This window comes from Pseudophryne corroboree, chromosome 7 (genome assembly GCF_028390025.1).
Source record: "Pseudophryne corroboree isolate aPseCor3 chromosome 7, aPseCor3.hap2, whole genome shotgun sequence".
Classification (NCBI taxonomy): Eukaryota; Metazoa; Chordata; class Amphibia; order Anura; family Myobatrachidae; genus Pseudophryne; species Pseudophryne corroboree.
Genome location: NC_086450.1, coordinates 98,155,576 through 98,175,894, shown reverse-complemented (window position 1 = coordinate 98,175,894; position 20,319 = coordinate 98,155,576). Strand labels below are relative to the sequence as shown.

Here is a 20,319-nt window from a genome sequence, read left to right as displayed (position 1 = left end):
ATTCCCCCTCCTTTGCCTATATCGTAGGTAGCTGTATAGGCTTGAATGGCCTTTTGCTGCTCCTCCATCCTCTGAGGCATATAGAGGGTTGAATTCCACCTCGTTACCACCTCTTGCTTCAGATGATGGCAGGGCAGGTTCAGGAGTGTTTGCTGGTGCTCCAGTCTTCGGCACGCGGTGGCTGAATGCCGAAAGTGGCCCACAATTCTTCGGGCCACCGACAGCATCTCTTGCATGCCCCTGTCGTTTTTTAAATAATTCTGCACCACCAAATTCAATGGATGTGCAAAACATGGGACGTGCTGGAATTTGCCCAGATGTAATGCACGCACAATATTGGTGGCGTTGTCCGATGTCACAAATCCCCAGGAGAGTCCAATTGGGGTAAGCCATTCTGCGATGATGTTCCTCAGTTTCCGTAAGAGGTTGTCAGCTATGTGCCTTTTATGGAAAGCGGTGATACAAAGCGTAGCCTGCCTAGGAACGAGTTGGCGTTTGCGAGATGCTGCTACTGGTGCCACCACTGCTGTTCTTGCTGCGGGAGGCAATACATCTACCCAGTGGGCTGTCACAGTCATATAGTCCTGAGTCTGCCCTGGTCCACTTGTCCACATGTCCGTGGTTAAGTGGACATTGGGTACAACTGCATTTTTTAGGACACTGGTGACTCTTTTTCTGACGTCTGTGTACATTTTCGGTATCGCCTGCCTAGAGAAATGGAACCTAGATGGTATTTGGTACCGGGGACACAGTACCTCAATCAATTCTCTAGTTCCCTGTGAATTAACGGTGGATACTGGAAACACGTTTCTCACCACCCAGGCTGCCAAGGCCTGAGTTATCCGCTTTGCAGCAGGATGACTGCTGTGATATTTCATCTTCCTCGCAAAGGACTGTTGGACAGTCAATTGCTTACTGGAAGTAGTACAAGTGGTCTTCCGACTTCCCCTCTGGGATGACGATCGACTCCCAGCAGCAACAACAGCAGCGCCAGCAGCAGTAGGCGTTACACTCAAGGATGCATCGGAGGAATCCCAGGCAGGAGAGGACTCGTCAGACTTGACAGTGACATGGCCTGCAGGACTATTGGCTTTCCTGTCTAAGGAGGAAATTGACACTGAGGGAGTTGGTGGTGTGGTTTGCAGGAGCTTGGTTACAAGAGGAAGGGATTTAGTTGGCAGTGGACTGCTTCCGCTGTCACCCAAAGTTTTTGAACTTGTCAATGACTTCTGATGAATGCGCTCCAGGTGACGTATAAGGGAGGATGTTCCTAGGTGGTTAACGTCCTTACCCCTACTTATTACAGCTTGACAAAGGCAACACACGGCTTGACACCAGTTGTCCGCATTTCTGTTTAAATAATTCCACACCAAAGAGGTATGGATGGATAGTATACTTGACGACACAGAGGTAGGTAGAGCAGTGTCCTACTGTACCGTACTGCTATATATTATATACTGGTGGTCAGCAAACTGTGCAAAACTGAAATGCACCACAGGTATGGATGGATAGTTTACTTGATGACACAGAGGTTGGTAGAGCAGTGGCCTACTGTACCGTACTGCTATATATTATATACTGGTGGTCAGCAAACTGTGCAAAACTGAAATGCACCACAGGTATGGATGGATAGTATACTTGACACAGAGGTAGGTAGAGCAGTGGCCTTCTGTACCGTACTGCTATATATTATATACTGGTGGTCAGCAAACTGTGCAAAACTGAAATGCACCACAGGTATGGATGGATAGTATACTTGACGACACAGAGGTAGGTAGAGCAGTGGCCTACTGTACCGTACTGCTATATATTATATACTGGTGGTCAGCAAACTGTGCAAAACTGAAATGCACCACAGGTATGGATGGGATAGTAAACTTGACGACACAGAGGTAGAGCAGTGGACTACTGTACCGTACTGCTATATATATAGTTATACTGGTGGTCAGCAAAATTCTGCACTGTCCTCCTACTATATACTACAATGCAGCACAGATATGGAGCGTTTTTCAGGCAGAGAACGTATAATACTGGTGGTCACTGGTCAGCAAAACTCTGCACTGTCCTCCTACTATATAATACTGCTGGTCCCCAGTCCCCACAATAAAGCAATTAGCACACTGGGCACAGATATTTGCAGCACACTGAGCACAGATATGGAGCGTTTTTCAGGCAGAGAACGTAGATATTTGCACTTGCAGCACACTGAGCACAGATATTTGCAGCACACTGAGCACAGATATTTGCAGTCCACTGAACATAGAAACTGAGAGGACGCCAGCCACGTCCTCTCACAGTCATCTCCAATGCACGAGTGAAAAATGGCGGCGATGCGCGGCTCCTTATATAGAAGCGAGAATCCGACCATGGGATGATGACATTCGGGCGCGCTCAGGTTAACCGAGCAAGGCAGGAGGATCCGGGTTGCTCGGACCCGTGCAAAAAAAGGTGAAGTTCGGGCGGGTTCAGATCCCGAGGATCCGAACCCGCTCATCACTACTGCCCGCACGCATGCGCTTTTGAGACTCGATCGCATGGCTGCAAAAAACTGCAGCGTGCGAACGGGTCGGAATGACCCCCATAGGACGCTGCAGTAAAAGGATTTTTGTTTTCCCTATCTACAGCGCAAAGACTTGCTGCAGATGCAGTGGCATACCCTCCAGCTGGACCTTTTTGGCAGGTACAGTACCTTTTTTTATGGTCTGTATGGATTTTTGGCTCTCCAAACTGCCATTGAAAGTATAGGAAAAGGGGCGTGGTCACACCACTGTACCCATGGCCACGCCCCCTTTTTGAATGTGTATCGATTTTTATGTGTACATTGTGGGAGGGTATGTTGCTGCAGATGCAGTGGGCCTATTTTGGGGTGTGGACCTGGAGCTGCAGCTCCATCAGCCCCATTGTTAATCCTGCTCTGGGAGCACACAGCTGCCAAAGGGCAGAGCCTCCCATTGGATGTAACCTGTGTGGGAGGGCATTTCTCACCCAATCAGCTGTGGACTGGGTGTGATAGACCTGCTGCTAACCCAATGAGAGCTCCTAGCCACACCCAGCATTATACACACAGGCACAGAGTCACAGATCTGGGCTATTATATAGGAGATGATCCATCAGCCATTATACATTTATTTATGGCTGATAGCCTTCCTAGGCAGCAGTGTTGGGCTGCATAGTGTAACATTTGCAGTCATTAGCCAGTATCGTTTTGACATTCCATGCTATTGTTACATTTGTTGCTACATGTTATATTTCCCTATCAGCTCAAATGGCTGCTGGACCTAGCTATAGTGTTGCGGCGTGTAACTTTACCAGCTATTTAGGATTTTAACTATCATTCATAGCTAACCTTGTGCACCTTGCCATTACCGTGACATAATTATTGGCAACTATTTTTTATAGGGTTGCCCACGTATTAACAATGTGATATACAGTAACTATTGTGCCCACGTATTAACAACGTGATATACAGTAACTATTGTGCCGCGGTTGACTTTATATTAATCTGTGACAATTTAGTCAAGTAATCAGTTCAGATCTTATACATACATATCTGATTTTTTGAACAGATACAAACATTTTTACAATTCTTTCTTACTGTTATTCTGGACTCTCACCAGCGATTCATAGGTACCGGGTGTTTCACCGTAATACCTTTGTCTAATGCCGGCAGCAGATCCACTCTAACCTTCATGTTCTTTTTGTCTCATATATCTGTACTTCTTTTCTATGTGAACTCTCATCAGTGATCCCAGAGCGACAAGGGTATCTGTACCCCTACTATCATACCACACTGTAAATGCCCGACTCCGTTCGATCTTGGAAGCGAAGCAGTGTGGGCTTGGTCAGTACTGGGGTGGATGACTCCCCAGGAAGACCAAGTGTAGTAGAGGCAGGAGTCATTTAGATGCTCTGAGCCTAACGCTGACAGCAGATTCACCTTTTTTATCTAATGGCTCTATCTTCTATATTTAACATCTAACGTACTGTTCATTTGTGTGATTATCCACTGTATTAGTTCACTTTTGTGACTTGCTCACCGTCAACTTCCAGTTATTTGCACTATCTATTTGTGTATGTACGACAGCAAATATTTTTGCAGGTTCGCACAATACTTATCAATGGTCTCGGTGACCGGTACTGACTACTAGTAATACATATTTGGTCCTCCTATATAGGATAATACGAGCATTTGCCAATCAATGAGAGACCACTCACGTGACGGATTTTTTATTTTTTTGTTTATTTGTTTGTCTTTCTCATGTCCATATTAGATACACCAACTGTCTTATTTTAACAATGTACTATTAAATCTTTATGTTTTAATATTTCAATATTATAGTCGTCTTTTGACTATTCTAAGAGTGCACCCACTAAAGAGTCTTCCTCTTCTTCCAGTTTAATTGTTAACTATAACTCTATGTTAATTGCAAAGTTTATCATAAGTGTTTTGAACTATCATACCCCTTTCACATCGCAAACCCAGCTCCGACCCAGGTAAGAGACGTTCGCATCGCAATACTGACCTGGGTTATTGCCGTGTTGGTGTCTTTTTGCACAACCCGGGTCACCCATGTTAAAACCAGTGTGATGTCATTTTAAAAGGACTTGATTGGTTCCCAGTTTTTGGCCATTCAACTTCTGTGCCCATGTTCAACTGATTGTGTGCTACACTTTTTTTTGGTTGAATAATTACATTTCAGTAGGTTTTCAATACAGGTTTGACACCTTTTTACTTTGTACAAAACAAGAACTGTACATACAAAATAACAATACTATGTTAATATATAGCATATTATAAATATTTTAACATTTTTCTAAAATAGAATAACAACAGCAACAGCAAGTCAGCAAATACTCTAGTAATAAATTAAAAGCCAAGGAGATTAAGGTAAATTTTCATACACCGGAGCATTAGGGTCCACCGGCCTCTGTGTGGGAGGTGGTTGGGGATGATGGTGCTTGGTACACCGGTGCATTAGGATCTACCGGCCTCTGTGTAGGTGGTGGTTGGGGATGACTATACTCATACGGTGCTGGGTACGGTGCAGGATTGAAATGGGGATATCAGTGACTGTATTGGGGAAGCATATTATGTGGGTGCCTTAAGCATTGACGTTGACTACCAGAGATGTGAGAAACTCCTAGTTCTCCCTCTGTAGCTCACGAATATGATCCATAAAATTGTTCTGCATGGTTTGTTCCGCTGCCAGGAAATGGTTCATGCGAGCATCTTCCCTGGCTGCCATGGCTGCATCCATTTGCTCAAGCTTATCCAGCAGAACAGTCGTCATGGCTTTGGCTGCCTGTTCTGTCTTGTTAGGACTCCTCCTGCGTGGCAGTACAGTATATACTGTGGGCGCAAGAGATCAAAAATTTCTTAACAAATCTGAATTGCAGTATGGCTATAAAAAACTGCAGTGATGATAGCAAGCGTCTCTGTGGTCTCCTCCCACCTACACACCTCATACACTGCAATATTTATAATTTTTAATATTATTTTAGTTGTAATTCATCTCCAATTACTTTTGAATATTTTATTACTTGGCCACTTACTACACGTTTTCTCTGGCATATACATCGGAATCGGGTGACAAGTAGCCAAATAATAAAACAAGTGTATGTCCATATGTTGTTGAAAATATATAATCGTTAACTTACATTGTCCTCGTAAAGGCTGCATTGGGATGGTTGATGTTGGGGTTGTTGCGGCCACACTAGGTCCAGGTTGTATCTCATCAGTTGTAGGCAACACACCGTCTTCTTCCATCAGCAGTGGATCTTCCGCCATGGGTGTAGGCTCATCCACAAGCAATGCAGGTGACGGTGGCGGAGATGACCGTGCCTCTGGGGTCACTACAGGAGGGAGGGGCTCTGCAGCACAGGCATGGCTAGTTTCAGCGGCAGCCAGACTGGATGACAATGTCACAGGGTTGCTTAATGCGGTATGGCACACAACTCAATAACATGGGCACACAACTCAAAATTCTGCCAATCCATGCGGTTCCTATTGTGGTTGTTAACCCTGTGAAAATGTTTCTTGAGTGCCTTCAATTTATTGACCACCTGCTGTTGGGACCTAATAAAGCCTGATGCCGCAAGCATTTTAGTAATGCTGCGATATGTTATCGCATACCTGACTGTACCCGTTATCTGCCGACGTATCTCCTCCTCACCCCAGATCCGCAGCAACTCCCTGACTTCATCATCACCCCAGTTTGACATGGCTAGGTCCAAAGGAGTACAGAACTGTGCAGATTGCTTTAAGACACGTGTGCTCGCAGTGCAGTACTGTAAACAAACCTCAGCTGACTGGAAACAACCAATCAGTGCTATTTCTTCATGGGTGGCCAGAATATCCCGGGACTGTACCATTTTAGTGCACAATAATCCGGGTCCAACACGTGTTCAACCTTTCTTTTAACTCGGGAAGAAATACCGGGTTGGACGTCCCGGGATATTCAGACTGGCGCTTTTACACTGCACCCCGACCCAGGTCGAGTCGGCAGCAATCCTGTAAAAAGCTGGGTTATTTTGGCGATGTGAAAGTTGTACAAGTAGTTCTAGAGCTTACTGTGCGCACCTGCATTTTCTTTGTTCATAGGAATACAATCCTTCCCAGCCTTCTGAGATATCCAGACAATTCCAAATTCTCATTACAAATTCCTGTCAATATCTACAATTAAATTATATTCCAATCTGTTTGTAAAACAGGTCGACCCCCTGACTAGTGTTCATATTTACATTGTGTTTCCTCCTGTGGCTTAATCTCTAATATATATGCTAATTTAGTTAACCCTGTCATGTCTACTAAATATCCTTGTGCAGCCCATTGGGAGGCAGGCATCACATAAATTCATACTAAGGAGTCCAGGAAGGAGATTATGAGCAGTTTGGCTTGTAGTTGAATTTGTGTTTAAGTCTAAGCAAATGTTTAGAATAGAGGTTCCCAAACTCTGTCCTGGAGGTCCAAGTTTAAAGTACAGTATATCCATGCTTGGTCACAGGTGACTTAATTAATACCTCACTCAATATGATTTAACCATCACTGCTGAGCCATGGATATCTTTAAAACCTGGCTTGTTAGGGTACCTTGAGGACAGAGTTTGAGAACCACTGGCTTAGAAGCTGTCTGAGCGTTGGTACTGTGTTCTACCTATATGACTGTGAATGGTCCCTCCACGTCTGACAGGTGCTGGAGATGTTACCCACAAGTGGGCTTCTTTCTTTACATTTGGTAGGGGGGTCCTAAATGAAAAGGCTTTTTTTATTCTGCAGTTAAGAATCTTATTCCAAAATAACCTTCCGATGTCTCCTAGATATTTCTCCCATTTTCCTTTCCATTCTAAGCCATTAAACACCAAATGACATTTATTAAACATTGTCTTGGCAGTCCATCTCAGCTAGCTGCTGAATACAGGTCCTTACCTCATTCCCATCAAACTGATTTAAAGAGAATAAGATATGTCTTTTGAATGTAATATATGAGGTTGCCAGGAAAAACTCCCTCGTTCTGCAACAGGAGGAAATCTAGGGATGTTCATGTGACTCAAACCTACCCATCCAATAAATACATCGTAGTTCTCACTAAGGGCCTAATTTACCATGGATCACTGTTGAGGTTGAGATAGTGATTCTCACAAATCTGCTATTGCTAAATTTTGCATGTGAAGAGCCGCCCAGAAAGGTAAAAGACGCCCACCTATGCATTCGCAATTCTGCATATGCATTAGCCAAATCGCAATGCATACACAAAAAATTAGCACCATCGAAAGTTGCAGCTGACCCCAGCATACTCAAAACAATGAGAATGCAGTTGCACCAGGCACCATGGAGGTCATTCCGAGTCGTTCGCTCGGAAAATTTCTTCGCATCGCAGCGTTTTTCCGCTTAGTGCGCATGCGCAATGTCCGCACTGCGACTGCGCCAAGTAAATTTGCTATGAAGTTTGGATTTTTACTCACGGCTTTTTCTTCGCTCAGGCGATCGTAGTGTGATTGACAGGAAATGGGTGTTACTGGGCGGAAACAGGCCGTTTTATGGGCGTGTGGGAAAAAACGCTACCGTTTCCGGAAAAAACGCGGGAGTGGCTGGAGAAACGGAGGCGTGTCTGGGCGAACGCTGGGTGTGTTTGTGACGTCAAACCAGGAACGATAAGCACTGAACTGATCGCAGATGCCGAGTAAGTTTGAAGCTACTCTGAAACTGCTACGAGATGTGTAATCGCAATATTGCGAATCTTTCGTTCGCAATTTTAAGAAGCTAAGATTCACTCCCAGTAGGCGGCGGCTTAGCGTGTGCAATACTGCTAAAATCGCCTTGCGAGTGAACAACTCGGAATGAGGGCCCATGTTTTTATTCGCAGCGAACGCAGATGACTTCAGATGCACGCCCCGATAATAGCCATGAAATGCCTGCGTTTTCCCAACCACTCCCCAAAAATGCCGCCCATGAACGATCACTTCATGTCAATCAAAATTTGGGTTTGCTTTACACTTAGAGGTCTATTTATCACCATCCACATCTAATGATGCGGATGACAGGTGATAAACTCGATCAAACTCGCACTGCGATAACTGAGTACATCACAGGGATGTATCAATTATCGCAAGCAGGGACAGAGATTGCAAGCAAACTCTGTCCCTGCGATGCCGCTTTGCAGCATCATCGGGGTATTTTTTGTAAAAAATACCCAGATGGCCTGCTGCGCATGCACCACCACCCATCGCAACTGCTGCTGCCAGGTTACCCCCTCTGTCACGAAAACCCCCAAGCCGACTAAAGCACCCCCACCTCCCAAATTCATACTTACCAGTCCCAGGAGCCGGTGTCTGCTGCTCCAGTGAGCGCTGCCGGGCGCCTGGTCCTGTGACTCTCGGTGCTATAAAGTGCCCTGTCGCTTTGCAGTGTCACTTTACTGCACCAGGGTCACAGCGCATCATATAGAGGTCCCGGCGTCTGGCAGCGTTCACCGGAGCAGCGGACACCGGCACCCTGGACTGGTAAGTATGTTTTTTTTTCCATTTTTTTTTTAACACTGATCAGCTTGTGTGAAAATCACGTAATTTACTGATTTCTTTTTAAGTTTACGGTATATGTTGCTATATTGATGAAGATGTTCTGTGGTATCTGGGGTATTATGTACTGACAGGTATGGATAATAATGGAGTCCTAGTTTATATACCAGTCTCTATTAATTGATTAGCATTATCTTATTTAAAGCTGTTAAAATTGCTATATTAATGTGTTTAATATCGCTATGCTTAGGTTTGTTTATTCAATTATCATGCTGCTGCATTTCTCTGTTTACTTCCTGTGTTTAGTATCACCATGGTGATATTTGTCCAATGATGTTCCGTTACTGCTGTTCTGTTATATGACGTCATTTATGTGCTGCCACTGGTCGGGTGTTTGGTCCCGTTCCCGGCGTTCAGCGTGGTCTCACCTCTTCACTTCACTTGTTATAAAGGTATGTTTAGTTGTTTTAATTCTTTAATAAAGTCTGACGACAGTGCTGGGGCACTGAAACGTTACTTACTATACGTGACCGCTGTTAGTCCGTTATTGATTGCCGTGAGTGCCGCACCTCCATTCTATTATATATATATATATATATATATATATATCCCACACTCTCACCCATCCAAATCAGCAGCTAGGGTGCTGAATCAGAATCCAACCCACTAAAAGGTGGGACCCATAGTACAGTGCAGTATTTCCCACAATGTGTGGGAGTGATAGCACTCTCCAGACTTCAAAAGCAGAAAATATCAAAAAAACATTTATTAAAGGAATAGATATCTCACAGTTCCATATGGTATGCAAAGGTTCACCAACATTTCGGTCCAATTGCCAGGACTTTTTTCAAGTTATTCACAACAAAGTCGACGTGTCAACAGCAGTCATAGATGTCAAGCAGGGAACTGCTTGTAGCGCCCATATTTGGTACATACCCTAAAAGATAGCCCACCTCACCCATACCTTATTGGAGTATTCAGTTTTCCCATTTCCTGCACAGTTTTTGAGACAAAAGGGTGTACTGCGACATATATATAATATGTGTCACACCTGACACAGGCTGGCTGAGGGAAGCAATACCCATGAACACCTCCTCCCCTCAGCCACACAGTGTTGTATACTGAAGGAGAGGCATGCTGGGCCATTTACTGTCATTCATCCCTCTACACTATCCTGTGACTTAACAGCCGCCTTACCGTTGCTGCATGGTGGGAGATACTGAGCCCTGACTGCCCACAGGGTGAGAGAGAGACAACCTTCTTTCCCCAGCATTCGGGGCACTCTCTCTCCCCCTCGAACACATGCACTATCTGGGCTGCAGCCCTGGCTCTTTCCTCCTGTTACTTTATCCCGAAGGCCCCCTTCACCTTTCCATGGCTGTATGCACTGCCCGCCAGTGTTGCCTCAGCAGCAACGCTGAGCTGACACACACAGCACAGCAGCCGGGAGCACTGCTGGTATTATACACTAGAATGGGCACTGCAGGGTCGGTGCGCTCACAGGGCTTATGCGCTATGTGCAAAGCACCATCCACACCACCTTATTTACGCCCGTTTGCTATCATTTTTCCACATTTAATAACAAGTGCAAAAATCTGCCATTTGACACATTTTTAAGAACCTCTAAAACTTTCCTTATGGACACTAACAGCCTTCTATACGGTCCTGCTATCTCCGTTGCCACTTTTTGGTGTCCATAGCTTCACACTTTTTCATTCACTTCTCCCAGTACGCCTTTTGTAGAAAAGTTGCGCAACCTTGCTGCGAGTGCCACAAATTGGCATTTCGAAATGGATATCGCATTTCTCAGGGATTTGCAGTAACACAATGTAAGCAAGTTTCTTGAAACAAACTTTTGCAAATTCACTCTTGATTGAATTGACCCTAAAGAGTTTATTCAAAATAATTCTGAAAATTATGGTTCATGGTTGCTCCATTAATTACTCTTTGGGGGTAGGTTCCTGTTATGGCCACTAGGTGGCACAGCTGCTCTTCAAACTAAATATAACCAATATACCAGGAAAGTATGGCGAGGATCATAGAGTTGTATGCATGCATCTTTTATTAAAAAAAAATATTTATTTATATAGCACCAGCTGTAATAGATCGGAACATAGATACATGTGGACTGTGGAGGCGTTTCTCTTGCAGGTGTTCAAGCCCTGTAGCAAAATATGACGGTGACAGTTGGCAGCTACCTCTGTCTGGCTGATTGACTTCTCCCGCTGATCATTTGTGTGGCTACTACGCTATATGAAGCCACAGCTATCTATTTACTACTTCTGACTGGCTGATTGACTTCTCCCGCTGATCATTTGTGTGGCTACTACGCTATATGAAGCCACAACTATCTATTTACTACTTCTGACTGGCTGATTGACTTCTCCCGCTGATCATTTGTGTGGCTACTACGCTATATGAAGCCACAGCTATCTATTTACTACTTCTGACTGGCTGATTGACTTCTCCCGCTGATCATTTGTGTGGCTACTACGCTATATGAAGCCACAACTATCTATTTACTACTTCTGACTGGCTGATTGACTTCTCCCGCTGATCATTTGTGTGGCTACTACGCTATATGAAGCCACAACTATCTATTTACTACTTCTGACTGGCTGATTGACTTCTCCCGCTGATCATTTGTGTGGCTACTACGCTATATGAAGCCACATCTATCTATTTACTACTTCTGTCTGGCTGATTGACTTCTCCCGCTGATCATTTGTGTGGCTACTACGCTATATGAAGCCACAGCTATCTATTTACTACTTCTGACTGGCTGATTGACTTCTCCCGCTGATCATTTGTGTGGCTACTACGCTATATGAAGCCACAACTATCTATTTACTACTTCTGACTGGCTGATTGACTTCTCCCGCTGATCATTTGTGTGGCTACTACGCTATATGAAGCCACAGCTATCTATTTACTACTTCTGACTGGCTGATTGACTTCTCCCGCTGATCATTTGTGTGGCTACTACGCTATATGAAGCCACAACTATCTATTTACTACTTCTGACTGGCTGATTGACTTCTCCCGCTGATCATTTGTGTGGCTACTACGCTATATGAAGCCACAACTATCTATTTACTACTTCTGACTGGCTGATTGACTTCTCCCGCTGATCATTTGTGTGGCTACTACGCTATATGAAGCCACAGCTATCTATTTACTACTTCTGACTGGCTGATTGACTTCTCCCGCTGATCATTTGTGTGGCTACTACGCTATATGAAGCCACAGCTATCTATTTACTACTTCTGACTGGCTGATTGACTTCTCCCGCTGATCATTTGTGTGGCTACTACGCTATATGAAGCCACAGCTATCTATTCACTACTTCTGACTGGCTGATTGACTTCTCCCGCTGATCATTTGTGTGGCTACTACGCTATATGAAGCCACAACTATCTATTTACTACTTCTGACTGGCTGATTGACTTCTCCCGCTGATCATTTGTGTGGCTACTACGCTATATGAAGCCACAGCTATCTATTTACTACTTCTGACTGGCTGATTGACTTCTCCCACTGATCATTTGTGTGGCTACTACGCTATATGAAGCCACAGCTATCTATTTACTACTTCTGACTGGCTGATTGACTTCTCCCACTGATCATTTGTGTGGCTACTACGCTATATGAAGCCACAGCTATCTATTTACTACTTCTGACTGGCTGATTGACTTCTCCCGCTGATCATTTGTGTGGCTACTACGCTATATGAAGCCACAACTATCTATTTACTACTTCTGACTGGCTGATTGACTTCTCCCGCTGATCATTTGTGTGGCTACTACGCTATATGAAGCCACAGCTATCTATTTACTACTTCTGACTGGCTGATTGACTTCTCCCGCTGATCATTTGTGTGGCTACTACGCTATATGAAGCCACAGCTATCTATTTACTACTTCTGACTGGCTGATTGACTTCTCCCGCTGATCATTTGTGTGGCTACTACGCTATATGAAGCCACAGCTATCTATTTACATTACTTAATTGATACTGCATTCAGACAGTGGAAGGAAAAGAAGATTCCTGTTAAATTTGTGAGGGGTAAAACAACAGATGTTTGTGTTTAATTAATATTAGTTTATACCTTTGTATTTGTGACGTTTGCAATAATGTTTAATAACACTGACACTATTGTATCTTATGCATATGGCACTTCTTTACAGCTTTATATTGTATACAAATTGGGTAATGTGAATTTAGAATTGACCAGTAACATTGTTAAGACACAATCAACACTTTTGTTACACTGCCGTGGCTCAGGGTAATGCTTACAAAATTCAGCTTTTTTTCTTACCTACTCGGACGCTGGTTAGACACCGGCATGCTGTAACAGCCAGAAGGTGTGGGATTCATGCAGCGGTGACTGCTTCTGTTGCCAAGTCCGGGAGTGCTGTGGATGCTGCACTGGAGTGCATAGGGCAGGATTCCAGGATTGCCTCACATTGCGCATGTGTGTGTTACGCAATTCCTGTCTGTAGCGTAACCCTGTTGTATGCTGTCTAACCACTAGGGGTCTCCAGACACTTTTGTTTAATGAATTGTAGTTCTGGTTCCTGCCAGAGGTGCTGCGGTTTGAGATCAGTTGCCTGATGAATTATTACCAATCAGCATGGCCGGACTGGCCATCTGGCACATGCCAGAAGGGCCGGTGGGCCGAATCGGTCACTCAGAGCCAGAAGGGCCGGTGGGCCGAATCGGTCACTCAGAGAGCTGGGAAGGCCGCTCACAGCGAAGCCTCCGGTTCTCTGGTTCCATCGTCTCCATGGAAATGGGGGCGTGCCGCGAGTCCACGCCCCTGGACTTGCGGCGTACACCCGCCCCCAGCAACTGTCGCCATGGTAATGGGGGCGTGCCATGAGCCCATGCCCCCATGACTCGTGGCACGCCCCCATATGTCGTGCGACAAGCCCCCTGTGACGCGCGTGCATTCACGATTGCCAGGGCCGAATAAAGGCCCCAGTCCGTCCCTGCCAATCAGTAATCATGGACGACACCTGTTGCTAGCCTTATAGGCTGCTTGGGACTAGCATGCACTGCTGGTCATTAATGATGTTTTCTGGTCCTGTTGTGTCCTGTTCCAGCTCCAAACTACCTGCCGTAACTACCTGTGTGACCACCAGACTCTAATTGTTTCCTGACTGGACTGCTACCTCTGTGCTATGGTATGCTTCATCTCAGTGCTGCCTCCTTGTGCCTGAAAACTGCCACTACCTCCCATAATTACCTGTGTGATTTCTAGACTCTTTATTGTTCTGTTCCAGGCTCTGCTCTGTTATCATATCATCTCCAATATCTGCCATCAAAACTAGTACATCTTGGTAAAATTACATCCAGCTCCTTTCCCCCCCCCCCCCCCCAATATATATTTTATTGAGGTTTGCAAAATACAATAAAGAGTAGCAGGAAATAACATGGGATCCAACCAATATACAAATCCCAGTTGAATCACAAATTAACCAAACGTAGGGATGGTGGAGCCCGGGGCGAAACCTCACATTTTCCATTTTCTATTATAACATACCAAGATTATAGACAATAGGGTTATAGAAGTCATGTAAGAGCTGTTTTGCAATACAAACAATCGCAAATCTGGTATAGAAACAAAACAAAAATACAAACAGTATAACATTCTAATGCGTCCTCCCCGTCGGGGAATGCAGAAACCAAAAACTATAAACAAACAGAAAAAATTAAATAGTACCTGCCCAGACTAAGGGACCGCCGACCCATCCATGGAGACATCATCAAAGCTAGAGAATATATATGGTTTACGGAGAACCAGAAAGCAGGAGTGGAGAAGGGGGGTGTAGAAGGCCACGGTGGGTAGCAGAGATCAGTGCATGAAGGAGAAGAGGAAAAGGGGGAGAGATGGGAAAGTGAAAGGAGTTAGGCGGCTATGGGAGAGAAACCGGAGGGTTATCAGTCAGGAGTTGAAGGCCATACCATGTAGTGCAGCAGAAACTCTGCTGAATGGCTAATTTTGTTAAAGTGGGTAGCTTATGTATGTGCAGGAGTCAGTATTTCTTTATTGAGAGATGTTTCTAACCAGTCCATTGTGAATAGGAAGAGGAGCCTAGAGGTCACCAGAGGTAATGTGGGAGGGGTGTCATGTATCCTCTGTTGAAGTATAGCTTTTCTACCTGCCGCTGAGAGAATCACTGCCAGTTTCGCGTCCTGGGAGGGGAGATCAGTTTGGTCATGAATATGTCCAAAGAGAGCCCAAGAGGCAGTGCATTGAAAATGTAAACCCAACTCAGAGGTACCATAGGCCCTCAGCTCAGCCCAGAAAGCCTGAATGTAAGGGCAGTGCCAAAAGCAATGCATTAAATCAGCTATCGGTGCAGAGCATTTTATGCATTTTGCCGAGCCAGATAAACCCATCAAGTATACACAAAAGAAAAAGTGGAGTAGTCCACAAGCGCTACTGTATCTAAGGGAGGTCTCTGGTTGAGTCCTGCCCAAATGTTCTTTCTGTCTGATAACAGACTTGTTGTTCCTTGGTCCTTGTAAATACTTTTTCCTTTCCCTCCTAAATGCGCACCTTTGGACTGACCTCCATTCAGTGCGGGATACCCATATAAAGGTTTCTTTTTATGTTTATTCTTCACAGCTTCTCAACCTCCCGTCAAACGGACATCATCCCGTCCCTTGCAGGGGACACTCACCTCTATTCAGTTCCCTATGTTCCTTAAAAGGTTTCTTTAGTCGTGGCACCGTCCTCCTTCTCTCGGAAGTCCGGATATTATTCACCTCATTAATTCATGAGACAGGAAACCAAAAAGGAACTGGGTGGTAATTTCTTTCCAAAATAGAATGTATTTATTCCAGTAAAAACAAATAATGAATTAAAACATCCAAAAAATAAAACAAATATTAAAACCCATCAAGTGACTCCTCTTTGGAGAGATATAGGCTCTATGTAAGATCTTATAGGACATTTCCTGGTATAAGCTGGCCGGGATAATTTTTGGAGAGGCTGTGAAACTGTCCATTACGTCGTCGGGAGACATTGCAGGTATTTGGGAGGACCATTTCTGAACCTGAGTTAAATCAGAAGTGGGTACGTGTTCTGTACGTATGCGGACGTAAATGGTTGAGATGGAATATGTCCCAGAGCACAAGAGCGTGTCTAGGGAGTTAGTAAAGTCTGACGGATGTAAGTGTGGGAGGACCGATTGTATATAATGCGAGGCCTGAAAGAAGAAAAATATGTGGTGAGGATTGATGTTGAATTTAGTCAGTACATCAGCAAAGGAGAGTAACTTCTTCCCGGAGTCAAGAAGGTTGGCGATTTGCACAATTCCAGCCGCGTGCCAAGCAGTGAAGGGAAGAGAGGCCTTACCCTTCTGAAATTGTAGGTTACCGACCAAAGGTAAAAATAATGAGTAGGTGTATTGCAGCTGCAAAGATTTTCTAGACAGCCGCCATGCCATAATGGTGGAAGTTAAGAGCGGGTTGTCAATGTGTAGGGATAACATTTCGGATCTAGTCGCGTGGAGAAGAAAGTTTAGGGACAGAGGGGCACAGAGTTGGGAGTCAATCATCAAGTCGGTAAAGACTGAAGTACCTCTAAGCCAGTCCATGGTGTAACGTAAAAGGCATGCTCTATTGTACTGCTCTATGTCCGGCAGATTCATACCCCCTTTCTGTACCATCTGGGACAATTTGAAAAAGCTTATTCTGGGGCGTTTATTGGCCCAAATAAATTTAGAGATAGCTGAATTAAGGGAGGATAGGTCAGATTTTGAAAGCATAACTGGAGCCATCTGGAGGACATAGAGCAGTTTGGGAAAGCTGGCCATCTTAACTAAGTTGTAGCGTCCCATTAAGTTGAGGGGCAGTGTTTGCCAGAGCGCTAATTCAGTCTGGATTTTGATGAGAACAGGGCGTACATTGTCAGAGTAGAGACGGGTAGGGTCAGAAGGGAAAAGAATCCCAAGATATGTAATATGTGCGGGGGCCCAGCGAAATGGAAAGGGAGTGTCCCAACCCATGGTGACTTGAGGAAATATGGCTAGAGCCTCTGATTTGTCATAATTGATGGAAAAGCCAGCAAAGGAGGAGAAACGTTCAATAGCATCCTGTAATGCCGGAATAGAGTGTCTCGGATTAGAAGTAAGAAAGAGGATATCATCTGCAAATGCCATCAGTTTAACCTCTCTATTGCCTATCCTAATACCCCTGAAGGTAGATAAGTTCAGGATGTATCGTAAAAAGGGTTCCAAAGCCAGATTGAAAAGAATGGGGGCATCCCTGTCTAGTTCCCCTTTCGAGGACGAAGGGAGGTGAGGAGACATTATTGACTACCAACCTGCGCAGTAGGGCAGTTATAAATGGAATTGGAAATTCTCACCAAATCATTGATGAATCAAGACTCTAGTCAAGTGGGGCCAAGCAATCTTGTCAAAAGCCTTCTCCGCATCAAGGTTTATCAGTATGTTATCTGTGATATTGTGAGTGCGCGAGTAGGTAATGGCTGTCAGGGCAGTCCTAATACCCTGAACAGATAGTCTATTCTTAATGAAGCCCATCTGCACAGGCGACACAACACGAGAAAGGCAAGGCTGTAGTCTGTTGACCATAAGCTTTGTGAGAATTTTGAAATCCTGGTTGAGCAGGGAGATAGGTCTGTAGGAGCTGGGTAAGGAAGGATCCTTGCCAGGTTTTGCCAGAACTATAATAGTGGCCTCGTTGAATCTAATTGGCGTGTGCTTAGAGGTAAGAATGTGGTTGTAAAGGGACGTTAAGGTGGGAGCCAGCTCGTCACGGAGCATTTTATAAAACTCTGCGCCAAAACCATCTGGGCCAGGGCTTTTGTTGTTTGGTAAAGTTTTAATAACTTCAATCACCTCCTCAACCGTGACCGGGGATTCTAGAGAATCTCTCTCCTCTTGGGTCAATACCGGGAGGGAAGCTTCCTCCAGAAAGGAGCGGTTTGCTTCTAAATCATCAGGACCCTTGTCATATAGAGATTGGTTGAAGCTTCTAAATTCTGTGCATATAGTTTCGGGATCAGTAGTCAACGTGCCAGAGCTATTGACTGCGTTCACCCATGTGCGGGATTTAGGGCCCTTAATTAGATTGGCCAGCAATTTGCCCGATTTATTGCCCCATCTATGAAATCTGTTCCGTTGATAATCGGAAGGATAATTGTAGGATAATTGGGCTCGCTCCGTGAGGAACGTATCGTAGATGATTTTGGCAGAGAGATAGGCCTCTTTGTGTGCGGGGGTGTCGTGTTGGGTATACCTCCTGTATGCCGAGGTGAGAGTGGCACTTAAGGTCTGTAATTGGGAAGTAAACTTCTTCCATTTAGAGTGAGTATAGGACATTACTTGTCCTCGAAGGACGGCCTTGGCTGCGCCCCAGAATATTGACGAGTCCGAGCTCTGATCACTATTATCTAAGTTGTAGTTAAGCCAGGATTGCTTTAAATCAGGGATGGGGAACCTTTTTTCTACCAAGGGCCATTTGGATATTTATAAAATCCTTCGGCGGCCATACAAAAATTATCAACTTAAAAATTAGCCTGCCCCCAGTAGATATGCCCCAAGTCAGTAGTTATGCCCCAAGTAGATATACCCCCAGTCAGTTGTTATGCCCCAGTTGATATGCCCCCAGTACATATGCCCCCAGTCACTTGTTATGTCCCATTAGATATGCCCCCAGTCAGTAGTTATGCCCCATTAAATATGCCCAAAGTCAGTTGTTATGCTCCATTAAATATGCGCCTTTAGATATGCCCTCTAGTAGCGCCGCTTACACACACACATTAAAAGAAAAAAAACCCACAATACTCACCAGCCCCGCTCCCGCTTCCAGACCATTGCCCTCCGCTTGGCCGCCCGCTCCTCAGAACTATGGGAGAGATGTCATGACATCTGTCCCATAGCACCGCACAGCCGCACACGCACACTGCCAGAACCGGAAACCGGAGCTCAGGAGTGAGCTCCTGACTCTGGCTTCTGCTGAGGGGAAGAAGCCAGGCGCCCACTAGTAACAAAATCTCAATGGGAGCCTGGCATCTCCACGGTTAGGTGAGCTTGGCCGGGCCGGATCAAGTGGCTCTGCGGGCCTTATATGGCCCGCGGGCCTGAGGTTCCCCATCCCTGCTTTAAATGGAGGAGGAAGTCAGTGGAGTGACGCAAATAAGCAGGGAAGCGCCACCTAGGAATACTACGTGGAGGCAGAGTTAGTTGGATGTGAAGAGAGATCGGGGCATGGTCAGATATAATAATATTCTCAATGGAGGTGTGGGTAACCTTGGGGAGAGGCCAGTGGTAGTAAAAATGTAATCAATTCTAGAGTGAGAAGAATGAGGATGGGAATAGAAAGTGAAGTCTTTCAGAGTGTGATGGAGGATGCACCAGGGGTCCAATAGGTCCAATTGTGTGCAGAAGGAGGAAAGTAGCAGAGCATAGGGTGTGTTAGAGTTGGTACTTACCCCGGATCTATCCATGGATGGGTCAGCTACCAAGTTGAAGTCCCCACCGATAACCAATCCCAATTGAAAAGGGTCGTTAAGAGATCTGCAAAAAAGGAGTCAGGTGAGACATTAGGTGCATAAACATTGAGAAGGGTATAAATAGTGTTATTGACAGTGATATCTAATAGTAAGAATCTACCCCCAGGATCACAAAGTTTTCTCAGTATAGAGTATTGTAGATTAGCATGTATTAATATCGCTACCCCCATAGATTTGGAATGATATGGAGACAAGATACAGTCTCCGATCCATGGAGCACGTAGGGTATGTCTAGGGTCATCCAACCAGTGCGTCTCTTGGAGAAAGACAATATGGGGGGACATGCGTTTCAGGTGGGATACCACCTTCTTCCTTTTGACCGGGTGATTCAGGCCCTCCACGTTCCAAGAGACTATTCGGAGTGATGTGGCATCTGGGACTCCGTCTACATGAGATAGTGGGTGGGCGTCAGATGACATATCAACCCACCCCTACCGGGTAAAACACTAGCCAAAATATGTGAAAGATAAAGTAGGGTCCCACCCCATCCCAGCGAGCGGGGGAGGGTTTCCCCAATGGAGGGAAGGGTTCCCGGCCTAGGCAGACGAATCTAACAAAACTTATAAACATAAGCAGAAATAGCAAAGGATAACAAGAAAAAAATAAAAAAACAAATCTTGAGTGTGTAATGGCTACACTCGAGGCAGTTCGTAAGTGAGACCCGAGGGCAGGCTCGGGTGGTAGAAAGTCACCGGCAGGCAGGATCAGGCATCAATCATGTGTTAGCAAGAGAGAAATGTCACCTGGCCTCCTCAG

General features: G+C 45.1%; 1 pseudogene; it reads left to right on the top strand.

Moving 5' to 3' along the window:
- Positions 1-3,772: 3,772 nt before the first annotated feature.
- LOC134946239 (5S ribosomal RNA) lies at positions 3,773-3,890 on the top strand (annotated as a pseudogene).
- Positions 3,891-20,319: the final 16,429 nt, after the last annotated feature.